Below are 26,649 nucleotides of genomic sequence, written 5' to 3'. Positions count from 1 at the left end.
TTTTGAAATGATTTATTGTGGTCTCATTTTTTATATCACAAAAACCTGACATTTTAACAGGGTTATCCACTGTATGTAGAGCTAACATGTTTTCTCTCACTTTTGCATGGGTGAATGTTTGAATTAAGATCCCTTGTATAATTTGATAAGTTTTAAGTGTAAACAAGTAAATAAGAGAACACTGAATGTATTGAAAAGTTTTCCTTTACAATAAATGCTCAACATGACTTTAGAAGCCTGCAGCTAAGGGCTACATTTTTTCTTATGTTTCCAGAGACAAGCTGAGTATAGGGTAATAGAAAGTCAAAACACTGGTTTCTCTATTGCTAAAAGTACTGTTTTGTGAAAGCTTGCAAGTTGTTTTTTTTACATCTTGGAGGGGAATAAAGATAAAACAAGAAAAGATAGAAATGAATAAGTATGAGCATACATGCATCTTAGCCTGGATAACCTTAACTTTAGATCAGATAATGGCTGTGTGTGCAGCCATCTATTTGGGAGAAATTGCTCCTGTTAGGAGTGTCAAACTTCATTATTTGAAGATGCATATAATTTTGTGTTTTTGTATTAAGTTAATATAAGAGTGTTCTGTGGGAGTGTTTGTTTTTGCTTGAGGGTTTAAAAAAAGTCTTGTAAAATGTGACATCAGTTCAAAGGGAGGGGGCAAGAAACAACTGTATTAAAAATCAACCTCCCAAACAGTGAGTGCATGTATCACAAAATCTGGAAATAGACATCTAAAAAAAGCTGTTGTATATAATAGGTGGGAATAATAACTTCTTATCATAATGGCAACACTTTCCAGGTTATCTTGGAATGTGAATGGTTTCACAGGTATTGACAAAAAGGAAAGAGTATTGAGTTATATTAAGAAATGAGCTCCAATAGTGATAGAAGAGCGAAAAAAGATACTAATGGCAGATGTATAGTAGTAATGGGCTCCTAACAAAGGAGTAGGATTACACTGGCAGTTATTTATATTCCACCTAAAACTGCTATCATGGATCTCAAAAGATTTTGGGATAAGAACCAACTTTCAGCAGGGAATATACCTTACACATGGGGACTGAAATTTGATTTGCAACAGTGAATATGTATCTGGGGACCTAGAAGGGAAATATAACAAAATGTGATAGATTTCTATAGATTTCTGAAGGAATGTTTGAAAATATTTGATATGGAAGACATTAATTCAGTAGTAGGAACTCAGAGAGAATTTTCATTTTATTCCCCAAGATAGAATAACTGGGCTGGACTAGACAGAAATTATGCTTCACAGGAACATGTGCATTTCAGAGGATTTACACATATCCAATAACAACTTCAGATTATGCACCAGTAATAACCAGGATAAAAATGAAGAGTAATGAAGTAAAAATGAGACACTGGCAGTTCCCCACCTATCTGTTAAAAAGAGAGAAATTTAAGAAATGGATAGTGGAAATTATTTGGAAGTTATTAGAAAAGATGAAAAAGCTTTCCAGACATTATAGTGAGTGGGATAAAATGAAAGTGGAGTTTTAAAATATGGTACAACTAACAGTGAAAGAGGTATGGTTAAGAAGTAACAATAATTATTTAGAGGAGCTCATGAAGGTTGAGGTTTTGCAGAATAAAGATAATCTCATAGAACAAGTGCCATAACTAGATGGTGCTAAAGAGAAAACAAGTGAGTACCTGGATAATATGTATGAGTTTAGAAAAACTGCTGTTAATTAACTGTGTGTTTGTTTTTTGACAATAACTCCAGAGCACAAAAACTTTCAGCACAATGACTTGGGCAACAGAAAGTAGAAATGGTTGTTGCTAAACTTAGGGATCCTGCAGCATGAAAAATAACCACAGATCCTGTAGAGGTATTAGAGTTGTTTCAGAAATGTTATAAAAATTGCATAGACATGTGGAAATCAGTAAAAAGCACAAATGGAAATATCTATGGAAAAATTAAATATTGCTAAAGTTAGAGGTAGATGAGGCTGAACAATTAAAATATAAGATAGGAGGAGATGAGATAAAAATGGTGATGTATAACAAACTTGCAAGAAAGTCTCCAGGTATAGATGGCATTCTGGTAGAATTTTTAAAACTAGAAGAGAGGAGAAGAAAGTGATGGGTTGGGAGGGTGGCCTAATGGTTAAGATGTTTGCCTTACAAACACAAGGTACAGGGTTTGAATCTCACAGGGGATAATTGGCTCAAAAGGGCAGTTAGCTTAGTACTAATCTATGAATCTATGGAAGTTTTTAATAGTATTTTAAAAGGAAGAAAAGCAGCAACATCATGGAAAAAAGTTGTGGTGGCTGCAATACCTAAGGATGGTAAAGAATTATCAGTTCCAGATTCGCATAGGCCCATTTCAGTTTTAAACCATGATATTAAAGTGTTCATGTTTATTCTATACCCAGCTAAAAATAATTTCCTTAGTTAGACTCGTTTGCTCAGTATTCTGATAGAGTACCCTTTAGGGAATTTTTAAAGTCTACTAACTCATTACACTCCCAAAACATATGTTCCCAGTTACCTCTTTCTTTCCCATTACACCTCCATTTGCCATCTGCCTGTGGAAACATTCTTTGGAGTCTGCTTAGGGTATAAAAGTATCAATGCAAAGACTTCCAAGCAAAATCCTAAATCTTCTAGACCTTGTTGGATGCCATACATATGTCCACCCATTGTTTCTTTGTAAATTGCAAATCTAGTCTCTCTTCCTGCTCTTTTCTGACATCTTCTGATGTTTCCTATAGTTATTATATAATATTTTATATGCCCTAGTAATTATCCCTTTTTAACAGCACCTTCTGTTCTAGATTCAATTAAAAATCCTAGTACAGGTCTTTCATTCGGGATTCCTCTATCCCTTTCTCTTTGTCAATACTCTGATATCAATCTCTGAAAGGGAAAGCAATGAGTAGCCTGCAGTCCAAATCTCTTCTTGGCCTCTTCCCATTCTGTTACCTTTCCCTCTCTAATTATTTGTTCAGAATACATTGGCTCCTTTGCCACCTTCCTCCCATAAATTCCATCCCCCTCTTATCTATTCTCTGTACCCCTAATTGCAGTCATTCCTATTGGCAGAATCTCCTTTCTCCATTCCTATGTTGGCTTAGTTCTTAGCATATTTTCTGCTACTTAATGAATATAAAAGATTTGGAGAAATTAAAAAATATAATATTCTGTGTGACTTGTTATTCTCCTTAAGGATATCTGTCCAAAATCCCATTGTTTTCTTACTTCCTGGATTGACCTCCCATTTCATCATCATCCCTTTCCTCCTTAAACTTTGCCTTTCTACTTGTGATATGTATAACACCCTTAAGTGTGCTGCTCTAAAATATCCCTTCAAAGCAGGTACTCCTAAACCTCTTCTTTCTATTTGGAGGATCAACTTAACCTACTTCACTCTTGCCCTCTTCCCCTCCAAAATAAAATCTTTCAACTCTTAATTAAGTACTATCTAGAACTTCTCCTCTGTTTGATAAAGGTGTGTCTTATCTGTGTATAAAACTAATGAGATTAAAAACATTTTACTATTATCCATATCCATAGACAAGAGATTCCAGTTTCTCACTTTCTGTATTATCTTTTGCGTAGTCTCTTTCCACATATCCTTAGTTGCCATGGCAGAATCCTTTTTAATTGACACTACTAAATACTCCATTTTGTCATGTTCTTATAAATGTGGGTATTGCTGAACCAATTCATATGAGGGTATATAGCTTATATCTATCTTTGCTTTATCTTATATAATTTATCTTTATATAAAAAAGACAGAATTGTATCAGGATGTTCCACAATACTGAGTTGTCCTTTTCTGGTCCAATCGAGTCCAAAATAATCTGCAACTAAAGCCACATTTTCTTGAATACCATACCAATTATATCCCTTATTTTCTTTGCCAGTGGTTCTAAATATAAAGCAAATAAAGGGTAAAGAGGACACCCCTGCCTGGTTCCTCTGTTCAGACACAACTTAGAGAGAAACCCTCTCACTTTAATTTTTGCCACCAATCCTTCAGATATCTGTCTGATTAACCGTATTATTGTATGAGGAAATGCAAATGCTTCTATTGTGCTACTCATAAAGTCCCAGCTTACTCTGTTGAATGCTTTCTCTGCATCAAGACCCATCAATAACAGTTGTATTTTCTTATATTCTGCCTCCCTCTGAACCATCATTGCTGTATTAATGCTGTCAAATGATTGTATCCCCTCCACAAAACCACATTGGTCCTTATCTGTCAATTTTTGCATCACTTTTGCTATTCTTTTAGTTGTTGTAGACATAAACACAGTATAATCATGGTTTAAAATTGAAATGGGCCTATATGAAGCTGGATCAGATGGGTCTTTACCAACTTTATGTATTACAGCCACCACAGCTTTTTACCAGGTTGTTGTCTCCCTTCCCTCCCTTCCTTTTAAAATACTGTTAAACAAAACCTTCCAGACCTTTATGACTTTCTTCCCTCCTAGCTTCCAAATTTCCACTGGAATATACTGTATATTCCTGGAAATGTTCCTGCAAATTGGTTCTACATCACCATTTGTATCTCATTTCCTCCTATCTTAAATGGTTGTTGAGCATTATCTGCCTCTAACCTTGGCATATTTAAGTCTTCCATAAATTTCCATAAATTTCCATTTGTGTTTTTTCTTGATTTTTCCGATTTCTCTACATTATACAAACTTTCATAAAATTACTGAAATGTCTCTAATACCTGTACAGGATCTCTGGTTATTTTTCTTGTTATAGGTTCTCTAATGCAGGTAACAACCCTTTCTAATTTCTGTTGCTTAATTCGTTGTGCCAAAGTTTTTGTGGTTTGTAGTTATTATCAAAAACAGTTACTTAACAGCAATCTTTCTAAACCTATGCATATTGTCCAGGTACTCCTTTAATTTTTCTTTAGCACTCTGCAGCTGTGCCTCTTTTTGCTCTGAGACATTCCCCTCATTTTATAATACTTAGCATTTGCTGTCCCCTCTGAATAATATTTATTTATTCTTCACCAGATCTCTTTTTCTTTTATTTCTACCCTATTTTTAAATTTTGCTTTCATTTTATTCCACTCATTAGTTATAAATTCTGGAGAACTTTCTGTCTTCCCTAATAACTCCAGAATAATTTCCACAACCCATTCCTTAAATTCCCCTTTTTAACAGGTAGGCGGGGATGCACCAGTGTCTCATTTTTACTTCATTGCCATGCATTTTTATCTTTGCGCATGATCTGAAATAGTTATTGGATATGTATCAAAATTCTCAGTTAAATGGGGGCTTCCAAGATGGGTGCACACTGAGTAACAGCTTGTTTCTAGCTCTCCCAGTGTGAAAACAGAAATGTATCAGAGAAGGCCAGTAGACTTGTGTTTATGGGTAAATTTCAGTAACTGGCTAGTAAGTACACTGCCTGGATGCCAGAAATAGAGAAATACAGAAGAACTGGAAAAAAATCAGCTACAAAATGTGACGAAGAAACGCTGACTGGGAAGAGTCCTGCAGCTGTTCCGCAAAAAGCAATGCAACCTTCAGACATGACTTCCAGTAACCTACAGGAAGATACAAGACAACTGCATACAGACCTGGTTAAACTAAGCAAACCACCGATGGAGTATATCAACACAAACAACAAAAGGCTGGAAAAATGGAAGAGGCTTTAAACAGATATTCAGATAAGATGATAAAGCTACAGAAATCAGAGGTTGAAATGAAGAAAATGCTGGATGAATATGCGATTGCTCAGAAAGAGATATTTCAAAAAAATAATAGAATTACAGGACAGAGCACATAGGGAAAACCTGAGATTTTCAGCTATACCAGAGAAGCTGGAAGGAACAGACTGCATTAATTTTATGAAAGCACACATAAGCAACTGGACTGGTATTCCACAGCAAGAGTTGTTAGTTGAAAGGGCACATTGTGTGTATGCTCCAAATCTAGGTATAAGAAAGCAACCTAGACCTCTAGTAGTAAAGTTGAAATCCTACCAGCAAGAGTTAATTCTGACAAAATTGTGGCAGAAGGACAAAATACTAAAAGTGGGAGACAGCAGGGTGTTTGTGGAGAATGATTACTCACTGTATACCAGGCAGAAGAAGAGCACATTCATTACACTATTCAGTGAATGTCAAGACATGGGTGTGAGATTCAAACAGCTGTATCCAGCTGTCTTTAAAGTACTCCTCCTGGAGGAACAAAATAATTTTTGATGAAGTGTATGCTAAGGAGGAAATACAAAAGTTTGTCCAACAAAAAGTGAGCTGTGAAAATGAAGGAGATTCGTCTTCTTGTTCTTCTGGTAAAAAAGATAACAGAGAGACTGTACCTGTGAAACCTTTTCCAATATTTCAATGGAAAATGTTGGAGAGAAGGAAGATTGCATAAGGGTTGACTAGAAGAATCAAGGGTATGTTGGAAATGAAGCGGAGACATTATATGAGCACTGGAGAACAGTAATAAAACCAGTAACTCCATGTGGGATTACAATGCAAAAATTATATTTGTGAAATATGACAGAACAAGAAAATCTGGAAATATTGGACTTTTTCAAAATTTCTTGGATTTGTGGGGAACTTTAAACTATAGGCCCTACTTCATGTCATTATTGTTCAGAAAAAAAAGCTTTAGGGAGTGAAAGAGATGGGAGAAAGCTAACTGTAAGTAAAGTAAACATTTTATTTTCTTAATAGTACTGTATTTGTGGTGTATGGTTTCCTTTGCATGCTATTTCTAAGTCTAATGGGGATTGCAAACAGGTGCTGTGTTTTTTCTTTTTCCTCCCCTCTTCTCTCTTTCTTCTTGTACAGTTTTGAGAAATATAGGCAATACAATGTAAAAAAAGCCTGGTTAAAAAGGCATGACAAAGTTAAAATTAATATGCTTTTTTCATTCTTGCATGGGGAAATGGCTGTATTAAGGACGGTAGATTGATTAGTTTTAAGAGAGAGCAAGTAAATGAAAAAGAATATTGAATATTATGAGGCTTTTTCCTAGCAAATGCATGTATATTTAGTAGCAATTCTGCAGCTGGTCTTCATGTTTCTGTGGAAAGAATCTGATAAAGAGAAACTGGCTGTCTGGTTCTCATGTCTCTATGGAAACAGTCTGATAAAGAGAAATGAGACAGCCTGGTGGAAGAGGATTGGCTGAGGGAAAACAAAAAAAAGAGAGAAATTGTCTAGAACATAATGTTCTCTGATGGCAATCAGAGGTTTTTCCAGCTTGAAGGGCTTTAACGATAAGACAAAAACAGTTAAACTTGAAGTAAGGTTTTCTCAGTTTTTTTTTAATGCAATGGGGATACTAATATAAACAGGTGCCTTTTTTTATTTTTCTCACTTTTTTCTTTTCTTTGTTCAGTTTTAATAAATGTAGGCACTGCAATGTAAAAAATAAAAGGGGAGAGAGGAAAGGCCTGGGTAAGAGAGTATGACAAAAGAAAAATCAGTGTGCTTTTTCCCAAGCTTTCATGGGTTATGACCCTAGGCATTATCCAGTAGCAAGTTTATTACAAAGCATGTAAATGAAAAAGAATATCAAATATTAAAAGTTTTTTTCTGGTAAACAAGGTACTCTTAGTTTTCTGTCTGGTTTGCATTTCCCTAGAAGACATTTTAATAAGGTGAACTGCCTTGGAGAAAGTGTTTACTGAGAGCATTCAAGTGTCTTGTCAGCTGGAAGAGCTATAAAGATAGACAAAATCAAATAGCACTTACTAATGGCACAGGCTGTAACATGCATCTTAGAATGACTAACCTTTCATTTTGGTTAACTCTAGCCTATCTCTGTGGCTATCAGCTTAGAACTTTTGTTCTTATTAGGAAGCAAAACTTCACTATTTGAAGATGTACATAGTTTTGTGTGTTATTATTAAGTTAATATGCTTTTGGGGGTGGGTTTAAGGGGGTTGTTTGTTCTGTTTGAGGGCTTTCAAAAAAAGTTATGTAAGATGTGGCATAACCTCAAATGGATATGACAGAAACAACTGTATAAAAGACCAACCTGCCAAACAGTATATGCATGTAACATAAAAGTTGGAACTAGATATTTAACAAAAAAGTAGTTGTACACAAAAGGTGGTAATAATAACTATATAAGAAAATGATGCTTTCTGTAATGGCTTTCAATCTGAATGGTATTACAGATAAATATAAAAAAGAAAGAGTAATGAACTATATTAAAAAATAAACTATATTAAAAAATGTAGAGTGCAAATAGCTATGCTGCAGGAGACACACCTGGAAAGAACTGAACATGTAAATTTGATAAAAAAAAGGTTTTCATGATGGCTATTCAGCAGAATATCTGGGGCAAAGGAAAATATGAGTACTTATATTAATTGCAAGAGGAGCTCCAGTAACAATAGAAGAGGGGAAAAAAGATAATGGAAGATATAGAGTACTAAGCGGCTACTGGCAAGGGAGGAGGGTTACATTGGCATGTATTTACATTCCACCTAAAAGTGCTATAATGGAGCGTAAGAAAATTCTGGGAGAAATAATCTGCTTTCAGCATGGAATATTACCTATAGGTGAAGACTAGAATTTGGTTTGCAACAGTGAAGATGTGTCTGGGGGGGGGTAGAAGGTAAAATATAACAAATGAGGGTAGATTTTTTGAAGAATTTTATGAAAATGTTTGGCATGGAAGATGTGAATTCAGTACTAGGAGTTCAGAGTGACTTTACATATTCTCCAAGACACAAAAACTGGGCTAGGCTAGATAGAATTTATATATCACAGGAACATCTGCAATTATTTGAAGGCCTTCAAGCACACCCAATAGTTATTTCAGATCATGTGCCAATAATAACTAAAATAAAAATGCAAGGTAATAAAATAAAAATGTGACACTGGCACTTTCCCCAACAATCAGCTGAAAAGAGAGGAATTTAAGTAATGGGTTTTGGAGTTAATTCAGGAGCTACTACAGAAGATATAAATTTCTTCTGAAAATATAACTAGGGAGTGGGATAAAATTAAAGTAGAGTTTAAAACTAGGGTGGAAAGGGAGATATGGCTAAGAAGTAACAAGAATTGTTTAGAGGGACTGACAAATCTCTCAGAACAAGAAAAAGAGCAATTGCAGAATGGTAAACAGAAAATAAGGGATTACCTCAATAATATGCACAAGTTTAGAAAAATTGCTGTTAAGCAACTGTTTTTTTATAACAATTCTAGAGCATGAAAAACGCGCAATGACTCAGGCAACAGAAAGTGGAAAAGGCTGTCACCAAGCTTAGGGAGCCTATAACAAGAGATCCTGTAGAAGTATTAGAAATATTTCAAAAACGTTATTAAGCAGAGAAATATGGAAATCAAGAAAATGTATGAATGGAAATGTTTATGGAAGAATTAAATAAGCCAAGGTTAGAGGTAGATGAGGCTCAATTACTAACAGAAGAGATGAGATAAAAATGGCTATGTATAACCAAATCTACAGGTACACAGGAATAGATGGTATTCCTGTAGAAGTTTGGAAGCTAGGAGGGAAAAAATTATATAGATCTGGAAGGTTTAAGCAGTATTTTAAGAGGAGGAGAAGTACCAGCATCCTGGAAAAAGGCAGTGGTAATGGTAATACCTAAACAGGGTAAGGATCCATTAGCTCCAGCTTCATACAGGCCAATTTCAAAACTAAACCATGATTATAAAGTGTTTGTCTATAATGACTAAAAGAATGGCAAAGGTGATACCAAAATTGATAGATATGGATCAGTGTGGTTTTGTGGAGGGGAGGCAAACATTTGACATTATTAACAGAATACTGAACCAGAGGGAAGCAGAATGTAAGAAAATACCACTGTTATTGGTGGGTCTTGATGCAGAGAGAGCATATGGCAGAGTAGACTGTGACTTCATGAGGAGGGCAATGGAAGCAATTGCTTTCCCTGATATAATTATTAGGTTGATTAGGAGTATATCTGAGGGATTGGAGGCAAAAATTAAAGTGGGTGGGGGTCCTCTCTGATAACTTCTGCTTGAGTAGAGGAACCAGGCAGGGTTTTCTACTTTCCCCTTTGTTGTTTGCATTATATTTAGAACCATTGGCAAAGAAAATAAGGGCCTCAAAAATTCAAGGATATAATTGGTTTGGTAGTCAGGAAAAGCTGTCTCTGTTTGGAGATGATATTATTTTATAGATGACAAAAGCAGAAAGGGACATTACAGTGTTGCGGAACATTTTAAGGCAGTTTCAAATCTTCTTGGGATACAACATTAATGAAGCTAAATCAAAGGCAGTAGCAGTAAATTATGTACCCACACACAAATTGGTCCAACAATATCCATATTTATGGGGATATGATAAAATGAAGTAGTTAGGAGTATGGGTTAGAAATGGCTCTGGTGTGGCAGCTAAGGATATGTGGAAAATGACTAAACAGAACATAATACAAAAATTGAAAAACTGGAAGTTTTGTTATATGAATATGGATACTAAGATACAAGCAATTAAATTTTTTTCATCCTTTCAGTCTTATACACAGGTCAGGCATATTTTTATCAACCAGAGGAAAAGCTGTGGATAGCAATTTAAAAAAGTTGAAGGATTTTATCTGGGAAGGGAAGACAGCAAGGGCAAGTGGGATAAGCCAATTCTTCCAATAGAACAAGGCGGTCTAGGATTACCCAATTTGAGTGGCTATTTTAGAACAACACAGTTAAGGCTCTTATGCATAGCACAAGCAGAAAACCATAATTCAGTTCAAAGTGGAAAGGAATGATGATGATACAGGGGAAAGCTCCAGAAATAAGGAGAGATTGAGATTTTGGATGCAGACTCTTAAGGAGAACAACAAAAGTCATACAGGGTATTATATTAATAAAATAGCAGGGAATATTGCTGATAGGGATGACTGTGGTTAGGGATACAGATAATAGGCAAGAGGGGGCTGGAGTTTATTGGAAAAACTGGCAAATGAACCAAGGTATTGGGAGCAAATAACTAGAAAGAGAAGGGTAATAGACTGGGAAGAGGGCAATAATTTATTTGGACTGTAGATTAGAGATTGCCTTCTCTATCAAGGATTGATATCAGAGTACAGGCAAAGAGAAAGAAATAGGGTGGTTCTAAAGAAAAGACCAGCACTGGTAGAGTTTGTAATAGAATTTAGAATAGAAACTGCCATTAAAAAAGGAATAATTAGTGGAGCATATAAAATATTGTATGATAATTATAAGAATCAATCAGAGGAGCTTACAAAGGATTGGGAAGAGAGATTTGATAAGCAATTCACAAAGAGACAATTGGGGATATATGTATATCTCCCAAATATGCAACAAAGTCTAGAAGATTTAGGATCTTTGCCTGGAAGTGTTTACATAGATATTTTTGTACCCCAAGTAGACTCCAAAGAATTTTTCATCAGGTGGATAGCAAATGTTGGAGGTATGATAGGCAAGAAAGAGGTGGCTGGGAACATATTTTTTGGGAGTGTAATGAGCTGGCAGACTTTAGGGATTCCATGCGAACCGCTGTGTCAGAGATGCTGGGTGAGCAGATTGGATTGACTGGACTGCTAAAAGAAAACTGTTCATTATATTTAGTGTTCTCTATTTTACTTGTTTCCACTTATAACTTGTTGTTAGACTAAACCAAGGATCTAAAGATAGACATTCATCTATGCAAATGTAAGAGAAAACATATCATATCTACATATATTATGATCTAAGCATTTTTGCACCCCATCCCCACACAACAACCCAAAATTACAGCCAATTAGTGTAAACATGCTTTTTTTGCATTGTAATGCATGCATTTTTTCATACTAAAAAGGAAGGAAAAAGAAAGAGAAAAAATGCATTTACTTATATTAGTATCTTTATCACATACAAAAACAACTAAAATGATTTACTATAAAACATGCAATGTATATCATGAAAAGTTTCATAGAAATACTGTTAAGAACAGAAATTGTTTACTTACAGTTGTTTTCCTTCCTCTTCCCATTCCATTAGTGTCCTTCTAAACATTAATGACATGAAGTGAGGCAAATGCCTTTCAGTTCCCCTCAAGTTTAACAAAATCAACAAAAGTCCACTCTTACCACTTTTTCTTATACAGCCATATTTCACAAATGTGACTGATGCTTTGCTGTCTCACATTTATTCAGTAATGTCTGTGTTGCTGGTCTTGTTCATCTCCAAACTCCAGATTCCAGTTCAATTCCAATGTACTCACAAATCTTCTAGTCAACTCCTTCACTTTTCTATGTCTCTCAAGCATTTTCCTTTGGAACAGTAGAAAAGGCTTCACTGGCAAAGTCTCTCTATGTACTTTATTATCAAAAAATGAGAAGCAGAGTCCCCTTCTGCTTGATGGCTCACTTTGGTTGGACAAACATTTGTACTTTCTCCTTAGTCAGTTCTTCATCAAAAATGACTTTGATCCTTCAGAAAAAAAAATATTCTGAAGACAGCTGGATACTGCAGCTTGAATCTCATACCTGCTTCTCAACATTTCGATTACTGGAATACATTTATTTCACTTCTGCTTGGTGTACAGTGAATAATTATTTTCCACAAACATTCTACTGTCTCCCCAACTTTTAATACTTTGCCCATTTGCCACAGTTTTGACAAGATCTACTTTATCTGCAGGTAGGATTGCATCATTACTAATATAGGTAGCCTTGGCTGCTTTGTAGTGGCCAGATTTAGAGCAAAATGTGGTGTGCCCTTTCAATTAACAGTTATTGCTGTGGAATACCAATCCAGCTGCTTATTTGTGCCTTTATAAAATTAATACAGTCTGTTCCTTTAAGCTTCTCTGGTACAGCGGAAAATCTCAGATTTTCCCTCTGTACTCTATCCTCTAATTCTTTCATTTTTTGAAACATCTCTTCTTCAACAAGTCTCATACTCAGCCAGCCTCTTTTTCATTTTTAACTGTTTTAAAAGCTCATCTGAATATCTGTTTAAAGATTCTTCCATTTTTTCCAGCCTTTTGTCATTTGAATTGATATACTCATTCAGTGGTTTGTTTATTTTAATCAGCTCTGCACATATGTAACTTATTCTTTTTTCCTCTAGATTACTGGAAGCCATGTCTTGCACCAAAGCTGGAGCTTGCACTGCTTTTTTCTGAATAGCTGCATGATTCTTCCCAGTCAGTATTTTCACCTTTTCCAGTTTATTTTTTTTTCCAGGCACTCTTGGTTCCTTCTTTGCTGACATTCCAAAAGTGTACATACAAGCCAGTAACTGAATTTACTAAACGTGACAGAGTTCCTGGTCCTTGTCTTTCTTTTTTTTTTTTTTTTTTTTTACACAGGGAGAGCTGTAGTTAAGCTGTTAATCAATGGACAGCCATCTTGAAAAATGTCACCATACATCTCTTGATATAATCCAATACTTTCTTCTTTTTAGTCTGTATTAGTAAAGTCATTTACATTCCATGATATGGACAGAATAACCATTATGACAGAAAGCTCTTACTCTCTCGTATTATACACAGTTGTTTTGAATGTGCTTTTCTAGCTTTTAGCTTACATGCACTCACTAATGTTTGGCAGATTGAACTCTTATGCAGTTGCTTCTTGCCATCTCCATTTGAATCTGTCACATTTTTAGAACTTTTTTGCATTAGCAAAAACATTCAAATAAGAAACTACATAAATGTTCAGTATCTCCCTTTTCCCATTTAACTTACATCAAATATAAAACTACGTACACTTTTAGTGAAGTTTACTCTTCTAAATGGCAATTGCTCAAAATCAGCAACTGCACACACAGACATTACCTATCTTGAACTTAGGGTTACCCATGCTAAAGTGCATGTTAGAGCCTGTGTTCTTACACTGATTGCCGTCTTTTCATTTTTACATCTATATTTCCCCTCCCGGATGTGAAAAATAGTTTGTAAGCATTCAGTATATATTTACTTTTAGTCCTAAGGAAAAAAGTGTAATGGGTACCTTTAAATAAATAAACTAAACTGCACTCTTACAAAATGCATGAAAGTATTAATGCTCCTGGGGAGGCAACTACTTGTATACCTTATTCACTTCCCACAGTTTCAAATTTCTTTTATTTTTCACTGTTTACTAGTGTACCTTTAAATGTTAATTACACTGTGCTAGAGAAATACATGGAGTGTCTCTGTCCAATTGTCTCACTAGCCAGATATCACACAAGCCTATTCCCAGTGAATTATCCTATCTCCTCTCCATTTTCTCACTCAGACTTTTAAAAGCCTCTGAAACTGGTTTGCTTGAACTCCTTAAGCATTTGTAAGAAAACAAATGAAGTGCACATCTGGACTGAGTACAGTGTACTTACTATCCTGTCCTATCAATCACTGAAACCTGGGCACAGCCATACAACAAAGCAATTGTTAGAAAAACAAATGAAGTGTGCATCTGGACTGAGTGCAGTGCACTTAATATCCTACCAAACACTGAAATCTAGGCACAGCCACACATCCAAGAATCAGAAATTCACCCATGCACTCTTCTTTTGTAAAGATTTCTGTAGATGTAATTTAAATGCTTTATAGGAAACAATGTCATGATTCTTAATCTGCAAATGTCCACTGGAGAAAATTAATCCATAATTCATTAAAAATAGAACATGCAAAACATTGTAAATTATATTCCAATACATATCTTCTAAATGCATCCCTACACAAGTAAAATAATCCTTACAGTGTCTTGACTCCTAATGTCGACTAGGAACTATGTCACTTACATCCACATGCACCTCTTCATTTCTGCCTTACTCATCTGCTTTGTCACAAGAATTAGTAACTGTATGACAAGTAAAAGACAATAGAATGGACCCTCTGTTTCTCACAAAATAAAAAGCCACTTGCAATATGTTTTGGTATATTAGTTGACTGTATGCCAACTTGTCTCATCTGGAATGCTATCACACTGCCCTGATTACCTTGATTCTTGAAGGTGCACATCTTCAACAAATAAATAAATACACAAATAAATATCCTTCTTAGAAATATTATTTTATTTTAATACACTTTTGATTCCAGTCATTGATTCCTTAATGCAAATAATACATTCAGTGTTAAAGCACACTTCTAAAATTAGACATGCTGTGGCTGATAGAACCTCTAGAAAGTGCATCATGAAACCATGACTGCATGTTTCTTTCACTCCTGCAGAACAACTAAAAACAACTGCAGATTATTTGCAGTTTTATTACAAATAGCAATACTTTACATCTTCCAATACTGTTCCTCTTATCTCAAGTACTTCTGGTTTAGGAATCAATATTACTCTCCCCAGGGGAAAAACAACTGCATTCAGAACCCACTTGTACACCTGACATGGAGCGTTACTGTACAAATATTCTGCTTTAAAACATTTTCCTAATAAATTCTGAGCTGCCTCCATAAATTTGTTTGCAAAACCATTGTTTTTCTTACTCTCCTGTTGTTGTGTGATATGTCTTCCTTCTTCAAGAAGACTAAACATTATGGCATTCTATCAGCAGATACAGTACATGTAAGATGCCTTCAGCTGTAAGCATACAAAGTTGCTCTCACCTTCATTTTTCTCTTTAACTTCAGTAGAGCTGATGAATGCATAGCACAGCCCAGGGAGCAAGCAATATATGTAATCAGAGTTATGAGTACAGACTGCAGTAGAGTGGGGATTGAGAAATTACCCTTTTCCCCACTTGTAGTGCGATCTTGGAGTTGGGATATATTATTTGCAGGGGGGGGGCTCAGCCTCTCACATGGGGGGGGTGCAGGGGGCTTGCCCCCTGCAAAAGTATTACATTCCGTGCCGTGATATACAGTAGTGACATGCAAAACAGGATGTTGAAAGTGCGAATACAAATATTTCACTATATGCACTTTGACATTCTGTCCTAATTAATATGCAGCACTTCGCACATCTGAATTGAAGATGTGACCGCATTTTGTTCTGCATTTCAATATCCTCTTAGTGAACACACACACACACACACACACACACACACACATATATATATATATATATATATATATATATATATATAGTTATATATCACACAATCAAAGCAACATTACATGTTATTCAAACCCAGCCTTCTGTTAAACCTCATTCCTCCTCCAAAACATCTTCCTGCATGTATTGTAATTTACTTTTGGATGGTGCAGTGGTGTAGAAGTTAGCATTGTCACCTCACAGCAAGAGGTTCTCCAGTTCCATTCTTGGCTGGGCTGCCTTCTGTGTGGAGTCTGCATGTCCTCCCTGCATTCGTGTGAGTTTCCTCTGGGTGCTCCAATTTCCAGTAGGTGGACTGGACACTAAATTGGACATAGGTGTGAGTGTGTGTATAAGAGAGTGTGATGCTCCCTCTGAGGAGTGTTGGGCCTCAGGCTAGCAACCCAATCCCATAAAGCCCATACCTGCTATGGAAACAAGTGCTCTCATTGCGCAATGTGTTGTATGCACAGGAGCGAATCCAGGATCCAGGAATTTACTTTTACCCTTTTCTAAAGATCCCACTTCCTTTTTTTTATCTCTGTTACAATATTCACTACTTCAAGTATAGTTGGTTTAGATTGCTTTTTTTTGGCAGCCACTAGAATTAAATTTAACAATGCCTTACTATGTCTAGACATTTCAGATCCTGTATCCCAGCTAAAAAAAAATTCCTTAGTTACACTCATTTCCTTGGCTTGTATTACCAACAGAGTACTCTGTAGAGAATTTTTAAGTTTGCCAACTCATTAAACTCTGAGAGCATATGCTCTCGGGTACCTCTTTCTTCCTCATTACACCTTAAAAATGTCCAAATTCCTGAGGAAAAATCTTTTGAGGTATAAAAGTATCTATGCAAACACTTCCAGGCAAACATTCTAAATCTTCTAGATTTTGTTGCATGTTTGGGAGCCATACATACATATGTCCTCCCATTGTTTCTTTGTGAATTGTATATCTAATCTCTATTCTGAATTTTCTTCTGACCTCTCCTGATTGATTCCTATAGTTATTATGCAATATTTTATCTTATTTTTCTTTTGGCTATTCCTATTAGGGGTCACCACAGTGGATCATCTGTTTCCATTTCTTCTTGTCCTCTGCATCTTGCTCTGTCACACCAACCACCTGCATGTCCTCTCTCACCACATCCATAAACCTCATCTTAGACCTTCCTCTTTTCCTCTTACCTGGCAGCTTCATCCTTAGCATCCTTTTCCCAATATACCCAGCATCCCTCCTCAGCACATGTCCAAACCAATGCAATCTCGCCTCTCTAGCTTTGTCTCCAAACCATCCAACCTGGGCTGACCCTCTAATATACTTATTCCTAATCCTGTCTACCCTCGTCACACCCAGTGCAAATCTTAACATCTTTAACTCTGCCACATCCAGCTCTGACTCCTGCCTTTTTGTCAATGCCATTGTCTCCAACCCATATAACATAGCTGGTCTCACTACCCTCTTGTAGACCTTCCCTTTCACTCTTACTGGTACTCGTCTGTCACAAATCATAGGTAGGTACTAGGCTATTGGCCCTAGGGCCTATATAAGCCTAGCCAAATGGTACCCTGGCTTTTGCCACCCAAGAAAATAATTTTCCTGTGCCCCTGTCAAGCAGAGCCACAGAAGTGATTCCTGGGGTGAATTTCCTATCTCCCATCCAATCATCAAGATTTTTCTTGAAGAGTGCTAATGAGGAGCTTTGTTTGATATAGATAGGTGTTTTGTTCCAGAGTATGGGAAGTCTCTGAGACAGGAATATATCCCTCCAGCATGTTCTGTTTATTGTGGTGACAAGGTTTAGGTCCCTAGAGCGTGTAGCTCTGAGGGTTTGGGATTTCTTTACGTGGAGCATGTTCAACAGCTCTGGGTTGGACATAGCTTTGTAGGTTAGGCCTCTGAGTAGGCAATATGCGACAGAGTAAAGCTGGAGTTTTTTGAGACGGTCTGCATAGGGCATCTGTTTGAGGCTGGTAATCCTCTTTGTGAGTTTTTTTCTGTGGCCTTTCCAGTTGTTGTAGATGTCTTGTGAGGTACATACCAAAAGGGGTGTTGTACTCTGTAATGGGTCTAATGAGTGATGAGTAGAGGGGAACAATGACCTCTTTTTTTCCTGGATGAGAAACCTTTTGTGATGAGGTGTGCCATGTAGAAGGATTTCCTGACTATTGTGGCAATGTGATTATCAAAGGAGAGACTACTGTCCACCTGTGTCCCAAGGTCTCTTGTCACACTTTCGGTGTTAAGTAGACTACCGCCTATGTGGTAGCTCATGGGTACAGAGTTTTTACCAAAAGGGATGACAATGCACTTTTTGGCATTGTGCTTGAGGCCATGGCTTTCACACCAGGCATTTGTCTCAGTGAGGCCCTTTTGTAGGATGTCCACATCATTAGGAGATTTGATTATGGCTCTTAGTTTGCAGTCATCTGCGAACTTTGTTAGCCAAAGACCTTCTGTGTTAGCCTGTACTTCAGAAAAGTAGATACCAAACAGGAGAAGACCTAGGACTGAACCCTGTGGTACTCCACTTGTCACTGGTCTGAAGTTGGATTTAGAGTCTGCTACTTTCACAGTGTGGGTTTGGTCAGTGAGCCAGTTGGCAACCCATCTTGTGACATAGGGATTTATACCTAGTTTAGTGAGTTTGTCTATATTTCCAGAATGGGGGATGGTGTTGAAAGCCTTGGCAAGATCTAGATAGGCTGTGTTTACCACCTTACCATCATCTACAGCTTTGGTGACCACTTCAAAGAAGTCTGTCAGGTTTGGGAGACATGATCTGCCTTTTACAAACCTGAACTGGGTAGGGTCCAGAGTTTGGAGATTACCAATGTCATTGTTTATAAGTTACATACTGATACACTCCATAGCCTCACAGACCAGGCTTGTCAGGCTAATGGGGCGGTAGTTCCCAGGGTCCATGGTGGCTCCACCTTTGTGGAGTGGGATAACTGTTGCTGTGTGCCATTCAGTGGGCACAAAGCCTGAGGTGAGGCTATGATTGAACATGGTACTTAGGTGGTGTGCCAGTTCGTTCTGTAGTTCATGTAGAATGCAGCCTGGGATGTTGTCAGGTCCCATGGATGGTGTATTCTTGGCTTTGGAGAGTGTTTTTTACCTGTGAAGCCATGATTACAGGTACTTTGCATTCTTCTGGTATAGAGATGGGCCCTTTAGGGGATGAGAGAGGGGTAAAGTTAGCACTGAACCTATCTGCCAGGATGTTGGCAATATCAGTTGGTTCTGTATATTTAGTGCCATTGTGCTGTAACTCAGAGCAGATCTGAGTGTGGCCATTGAGATTCTTGACATAGCTATAGAATGCTTTGTGGTTGTCTTTAGAATCAGTGGCAATTTTGTTTTCGTAACTAGCTTTGGAGGATTTTATGAGGGATCTCAACTTCTTGCTGAGGCTGACCACGGAGTTCCTCCAATCATGGGATTTTACTCTTTTTTTGCAACAGTTTCTTTTTTCTGTTGTAGAGTTAGTTTATAGCAGGGGACCACCAGATTGGCTTCCTTTTTTTGGAGGATAGCATCTTGGTTCTGTTAGGGATTGCACGATCCATGCACTCGTGTAAGTGCTTATAAAGTGCAATTGTATAGGATTCAGCAGTCATATCTCTATTGTCCGTCAGCATGGGTGTCATGAAGTTTGCCACTTCTGTCTTAAGCGTGAAGTTGGCTTTGGAGACATTTTTTACTGTGGTGTCCCTAATGGGGGGTGGGGCTGGGATGTGAATGTCTAGGGTGATTTGCTTGTGGTCGGATCTGACCAACGAGAAATTGACCTCTGGTGTGGAACACCGGTTGCCCATGTTGGTAATGACCAGGTCTAGGATATTGCTGCCCCTGGTGGGGGTGTGGATAAGTTGATCCAAGGCATTGGAATTTATGAATTCCAGAAAACTTTGAGCACAAGAGTTGGTACATGAGTAGTTTTCCCAGTTAATGGTGGGGTAGTTGAAATCGCCCATTATTAGGATGTTAGGTTGTACCCTAATATTTTCCAGTGTATCAAGAAATGAGGAGTGGGAATCCTGGGGCATGGTGGGGGATCTGTAGCAAGCTACAATTTGCATTGCGGTCTTGCCCAGAGTTAGTTGCACCTGGATAATCTCAGATGCATTATGCTGAGCAACTAGCCTTTAGGTGTGGATATCCTTAATGAATATGGACACACCTCCGCCTTTAGTACTTCGGTCCAAGTTAGGTGGCCGAAAGTTGTGGTATGAATTATAGCCTGGTAATGCAGGGGTGCTCTCTGGAGCCTTGAACCAGGTCTCTGTCACTGCACAGATGTTGATGTTCTCCATTTTAAGGAGTGCCTCGATTGAGTGCATTTTGAGGTTTAGACGTCTAGCACTGAGTAGCATTACCCTCAGATTTTGCTTGCTTGTGTCTGTTACAGTGGTGAATTTGTCATTTGAATCTTGCCTAAAAAGGCACTATAGGGGTGGCAAGAGCCTTAGCCAGTATCCAGAATCCCAAGGGTGACAGGTGCAGGCCATCTCTGGCAAAGCACCGTGGTTTGTTGATCATGTCATCCCAGGCAGACAGATACTGGATTCCCTTAGAATGACACCAGAAGCTTAGCCGATTGTTGAAGTCAATCATTTTGTCCTTGAACTGTGGTATCATTCTGGGTGATGGCAGGATGCTACTCAGGGCTAAGGTCATACCTGCCTGGGCTACAAGATCAGAAAGCTCCTCCATGTCTCTTTTCATGACACTTCTCCAACCTGCCTGTACTCTCTTCTTCACCTCTCTTCCAGACTCAACATTACTCTGAACTGTTGAGTATTTAAACTCACCCACCTTCGCCAACTCTACTCCCTGTATCCTCACCATTCCTCTGTCCTCCCTCTCATTCACACACATATATTCTTAGTCCTGCTGACCTTCATTCCTCTCCTTTCTAGAGCATATCTCCACCTCTCGAGGGTCTCCTCAACCTGTTCCCTACTCTCACTACATATCACAATGTCATCTGCAAACATCATAGTCCACAGGGACTCCTGTCTGATCTCGTCTGTCAACCTGTCCATCACACTGCAAATAAGAAAGGGCTCAGAGCTGATCCTTGATGTAATCCCACCTCCACCTTAAATGCATCTGTCACTCCCACTGCAGATCTCACCACTGTCACACTACCCTTGTACATATCCTGTACCACTCTTACATACTTCTCGGCCACTTCTGACTTCCTAATACAATACCGCAACTCCTCTCTAGGCACCTTGTCATATGCTTTCTCTAAGTCCACAAAGACACAGTGCAACTCCTTCTGACCTTCTCTGTACTTCACCATCAACAGTCTCAGAGCAAACCGCATCTGTAGTGCTCTTTCCTGGCATGAAACCATACTGCTGATCACTAATCACCTCCCTTCTTAACCTAGCTTCTACTACTCTTCCCCATAATTTCATGCTGTGACTGATCAGTTTTATCCCTCTGTAGTTACTACAGCTCTGCACATCACCCTATTCTTAAAAATCGGTACCAAAACACTTTTTCTCCACTCCTCAGGCATCCTCTCACTTTCCAAGATTTCATTATACAATCTGGTTAAACATTCCACTGCTATTTCTCCTAAACACCTCCAAACTTCCCCAGGTATGTCCTCTGGACCAGCAGCCTTTCCATTCTTCATCTTCTTTATAGCTATCCTTACTTCCTCCTTGCTAATCCGTTGCATTTCCTGATTCACTATCTCCACATCATCCAACCTTCCGTCTCTCTCATTGTCTTCACTCATCAGCTCCTCAAAGTACTCTTTCCATCTGTTCAGCACACACTCCTCACTTGTGAGTATGTTTCCCTCATTATCCTTACCTGCTGCACATCTTTCCTAGCTCGGTCCCTCTGTCTAGCCAATAGGTACAGGTCATTTTCTCTCTCCTTAGTGTCCATCCTTTCATACAACTCTCCATACACCTTATCCTTAGCCTTTGCCACCACTATCTTTGCCATGCACCTCATCTCCTTATACTTCTGTCTACTTTCAATCTTTTATATGCCCTACTAATTATCCCTTTTTAACAGCAACTTCTGTTCTAGATTTAATTAAAAACTCGGCCAGTGCAGGTCTTTCATTTATGATTTCCCTATCCTTTTTTGTTTGTTTATACTCTGATATCAATCCCTGATGGGGAGGGCAATCACTAGCCTGCAATCCAAATGTCTTCTTGGCCTCTTCCCATTCTGTTACCTTTCCCTCTCTAATTATTTGTTCCCAATACATTTGTTCCTTTGCCAACTTCCTCGGGTAAATTCTAGCCCCCCCCTCTTGTTTATTTTCTCTACCCCTAATTTTAGTCATTCCTATAGGCAGAATTTCCTTTCTCCATTCCCCGTTGGCTTAGTTCTTAGTATACTTTATGAATATCATATTTTATTATGATATTATTTTCCTTAAGGATGTGCGTCCAAAATGCCTTTCTTTCCTTATTTCTGACTTATCCCCTTGATTCTTCAACATCTCTTTCCACTTTGAATTATAGCTTTCTGCTTGTGTTATGTATAATAGCCTTAACTGTGTAGCTCTAAAATATCCTTTCAAATATCCTTATTCTATTGGGATGATCAAGTTATCCCACTTGACTCTTGTCCTCTTCTCCTCCCAAATAAAATCCTTCAACTCTTTATTAATTACTAAACACAACTTCACCTCTGGTTGACAAAAACATGCCTGATCTGTGTATTAAATAAAAGGGACTAAAACATGTTTACTGCTTGTACCATGCTACACATATCCTTTGGCAGAAGCTTCCAGTTTCTAATTTTTAGTATTATCTTTATTTTAGTCTCTTCTCACATATCCTTAGCTACCATAACAGAATCCTTTTTAATCCATACTCCTAAATATTTAATTTTATCATGTCCCCATAAATATGGGTATTGCTGAACCAATTCATGTTTGGGTGGATAGTTTATAGTTATAGCCTTTGTTTTATCTTTATTAATTTTATATCCCCCCCCCCCAAAAAAAAAGCTGGAACCATCTCAGAATGTTCCACAACACGGAGATTTCCTTTTCTGGTTACACTGGGTACAAAATAATACCATCTGCAAGTAAAGCCAATTTTTCTTGAACAGCATACTAATTATATCCTTGAATTCTGATTCCCTTATTTTCTTAGCCAATGGTTCTAAATTTAAAGTAAATAAAGGGGACTATTCTGCCTGGTCCAGTCCACCCACTTTTTAAGCTTAACTGATTGTACACCTTGGCAGAAGAACTTTTATCTGCATGCATTGACATACCACAGAGACAAGGAAACCTCTATTTTTTTCTGTAAGGTACTTCCCACAATCTTAAACAGGCAGTCTTCAATCTTGCTGATGTCAGCAGCTGTTATAAAATGTACATATTGTTGTGGAGGGGGATAAGTTTGGCATAATAGGCAAGATATCCACCTCACAGACAAAATGTATAGCATTTGGTTCTGACAGCAGGTTATTGGTTAGACTTAAAATTGTCCTCCAGGGCAGTTAGCCTAGTATTCACCAATGAGCCTATAAATTTTCCTTCACTACCTTTGTTGCAGAGTGAGATATAGAAGTGGTATTGTTATGCATTGCTGACCACATTTTTGGGATAGTGATTCACTCAGTGATATTCTTTTCTGTAAATGCAACATATTTTACAGACAGTGGTGTTTTAGTCTTGAGTAATGCATAAACTAATTTGTCATATCTAAGGTTTATGGTGTAGACAAAATACTACCATGCTACATTGTAACAAATCAAAAGGGCTATAATATAACAAAAGTGGGAAAATGTGATAAAATAATGTGTTTGTCTCAGTGAAAGAAACATGTTATAAAGTACCATGCTTTATTGTAAGGGTAAAGATAACGTTAAAAGCGTTTCAGAAGTAATATTCTGTTAGCAAATTTCTACAACTTTCAGGAGTTTTAAAAAAAAAAGCATTTTTCCCACGACACTGGGGAGTAGCAGAAGTAGTTGGAATGCTCCTTACAAATTCTATTAAGTGACAGCTCTCAATTACATCTCCTGGAGTAATAGCTTTTGAAACTTCAGGAAGAATGGGGGGAGGATCCGTCAGCATTTGCAGGACTACAAACTGCAACTTTAAACAATGAAACTTATCTACTTTGCTTTTGAAACCCTACAACAACTGTAAATAGGTTATAGCAATTCTTAAGCAACACATAGTCTAATTCATACAAAAAAGTGAAAAAAAAAAAGGCTCTAGAAGCTCTGCATGATGCTTCTGGGTCACGCTGCTATCATTTTATCTAAATGGAATGGGGGAAACTCACTTCCTTGTGTCGAGCATATCACATATTGAGAGGATTTAGAATGGATTCTGGGAACCAGACAAAACAGTAAAACAAAGCAAGAATATATTAGTGTGGTAGGTCAGAAGATGGACACTTTGTAGTAAACCCTATAAAAATATTAAATAGTTGAATGAGTTTGGATACATTAAAAGTAGCTTAAAATGAAAAGAAAAATAATTAATTTGAAGGTGGAGCTTTGCTTTAAGTTTCAAAAAGCTGGGATTTACAGCATTACATCTTGTACTTCTGACAGTGAGACAGAGTCTGACTTACTTTGCTGTAGCTTCTAAAAAGAGTGGTGTATAAACTTCTGTGCTATGTTCCTTCTTGTCAAATTAGTAGGCCTTAAATAGTTCCTAACACCGTTTCAGGTCAGACCATGGTGTGGGTGCAACTTTGCGTCTTTGATTGGTTTTCTTTAGCCTGAACTTAATAAGGACTTAGTGTTTAATTCAGAACACTAGCCTTATCCAAGGCCTTTGAAGCAGTAAACTACATTTTCCTCCTTCAGTAGCTCAACAACTAGGCATATATCCTTAGCAAATAGACTGATTTTCCAGTTACCCATTTAACAGGGGCCCAACTATTAAAAAGAACAATGACATATCCACCTAAGTAAATCCTCCATTTGTTTTCCAGTTCACTTTAGTATTGAGCCTGGCAACTTTTTTGTCAAACTACGACTTTTGTTCAGTAAGTTAATGACTTCTATGAGAGCTGCCAAAATGAACTTCATGTAGCTTTTCCATTTCTTTTGCACTAGCTGAAAGGCTAGTTTCTTTTTTGATGTTTTTAAATCTGATTGTATGTTTTTACCTGCATGTTTATGTCTTCTAGAGCCTCCCACTTAAAGTTCAGAACCCTACAAGGGCTTGAACTACAGGCAGTGTGCATTGGATAGCTAAGAGTTTCAGTCTGGGATTGGTTGGCTAAGACCAGATCAAGTGGCAGGTGCTATGTCACTGCCTTCAAGGGGTGGTTAAAAAGGTCATAAGAAGTTAGAATACCCTTATTCACCAGATAAAAAAATCCAAATAACTAGTGGCATTCATGCATGATGATAGTCCAGGTAAATGTAATCTAATTAGTAGTTAAAGTATTTTGTGTCACTGCCAGGGAAGGTTAGGTGTGCCCATCCTGATGAATGGTGAGACACAACAGAACACATGCAACCACAGTCCCTTGGAGGAGGGGTGGCATTGCAGTGGGTGTACTGTGGGCAGGCTTACAGCTCACCAAGCTGCTATCTGGTTGCAGCCTCCATCAGTAAGTTAATAGCAACATACTGTCGCAGACAGAGGGTATTGTGAGTGCTATAGTGATGCAAGTAGCCCATCAATAAGGCCAAGAGTGGAGTAAGGGATACAGAATGCTCTCATTACCAGGATGCTGGCAAAAGCACAAACTCCTGAATGTCTACATGAATGATGGCCCTAACAGATCCAGGGATTCCTGACCACTAGGGAACAAATTCCCTTGAATTCAGTAAGGAATTTTTGATGGTTAGCAAGCAGAGGGGGAAAGCACCTAGAAGAAATATTTACAAATGATTTAGTGGCTGTCATGGCAATTATTACAACACATATTCACAGTCTTTCCCTTCCCTTATTCTCTAACCATTGTTGCCATTGTCAAAATTCTTGTAATTGGGACAGGATCACCAGGTTCTGGACACATATCAAATAACCTCTTGGTGAGAGTTTTTAATCACAACCTCTACCCTATACTATTCAGAAACATCATTGTTTTCTATCTGGGTGAGGCAACTTTTGAGAAAAGTACAGAGAAAATATTAATAAGTATCATACCTTTACAAGTAGTCTGTTTATTATGATTGTCTTGTTTCCAAAAAGCAAAGCAACTGAAGAGCTAGTTTTAGACTTATTAATCCTAAACAGGCATCTCAGAATGGAGTACAAAATGTTCATACTGCATGCCCTTTTCAGTTTACAGTTCTAATTTCTGTATTATCCAGGGTATATTCCATGCATTTGGCTCTGGAAATTTAACCCTCTGACTGAGAACAACTCGCATCTATCCTTACCTAGATGGCTGCCTCATTCAAGCTATGTCCAGCCACAAGTGATGATCATTTCAGAGTTTATTCCCATTTATGAACTCCTTGTGGTTCACAGGACGATAAGAAAAACATCAAATCTGACACTCATCAGCAAAATGTATTTCTTGGCACATGTTGCACACAGTTCATGACTGTCTTTTTGATTAGGAAAAGGACACAGTATCAGTTCTCTTTGTTTCCTGTTTCAAAGGGCTACCAATCACTCCAGCCTGCTGGCCAAAAGTGTTTGTGACATTTTTAGTCATATGTCACTCAACACCATGAAAGCAGAAACTGACAAACTTCACATGAGGACACTTCAGAATCGTTCACCATGTTTTTGAAATC

This window comes from Protopterus annectens, chromosome 13.part0, assembly GCF_019279795.1.
Source record: "Protopterus annectens isolate FY-2018-M chromosome 13.part0, PAN1.0, whole genome shotgun sequence".
Lineage (NCBI taxonomy): Eukaryota > Metazoa > Chordata > Ceratodontiformes > Protopteridae > Protopterus > Protopterus annectens.
This window is presented reverse-complemented; position numbering follows the sequence as displayed.